Below are 790 nucleotides of genomic sequence, written 5' to 3' on the forward strand. Positions count from 1 at the left end.
TATCTGGAGTGACTCTGCTTTAGTTCCTTGGGGTGAAGTGTACCACATCTGACCCCAGCAGCGGCAGAGCACCTGGAGAAGCAGTCTAACAACTCGCGCAACACAAGCTGTGTTCAGCCCTGACAAGGAGAGTTTCCACGAGGAAGCAGAGGATTTTGGTGCTGAGCCCCAGGTTTGTCCACATTGATATTACGGGGCTGAGCCCAGCACTCCATCAGCCTTTTGAGACTCCAGAACTGGTTCTGTGCGAGGGCAGCTCGCTGCAAAGCTATCTCAGACCCACACACCCGACACCCAAGGGAGCAGGGCCAGGGCTGCCAAAGGCCAGGGTGCTGTGCCCCAGCTGGGCCATCATACCCAGAGCACTGGATGGGGTCTCTCCGCCATGGCGGTGCACAGCGCTGCTCCATGCCATGTCTGTAACCTTGCACAAAGAAGTGCCTGCTTTACCCCCCATCCCCCTCAGGGACGAGTGTCTGTTTTCTCTCCTGCTCAGTCTTGGTGGGGATGTGGCAGGTAGTGCTGGTTTGACTGATTTTTCATTTCAGTAAAGGCTCTCCTCTCGCACCTGCCCCAGCCTCATGTGGTTTGTTCATCCCCCCGTTTCAGGCCAGGAACAGGATGCCAGGCCATCATCATCCCGCGCTAGACCCCCATGCACATCGCCACGGGGTGACCCCCTTCAGGATGGTCCCTGCCCCTGCCAGTCTGCTCCCTCCCATGTCTTCCTCAGCTGTGGGAGGCCTGCACAAGCCTGGAGGCAAATTCAGCATCAGGTCCAATGGGGACA

Source organism: Phaethon lepturus, unplaced genomic scaffold (genome assembly GCF_000687285.1).
Source record: "Phaethon lepturus isolate BGI_N335 unplaced genomic scaffold, ASM68728v1 scaffold14811, whole genome shotgun sequence".
Taxonomy (NCBI): domain Eukaryota; kingdom Metazoa; phylum Chordata; class Aves; order Phaethontiformes; family Phaethontidae; genus Phaethon; species Phaethon lepturus.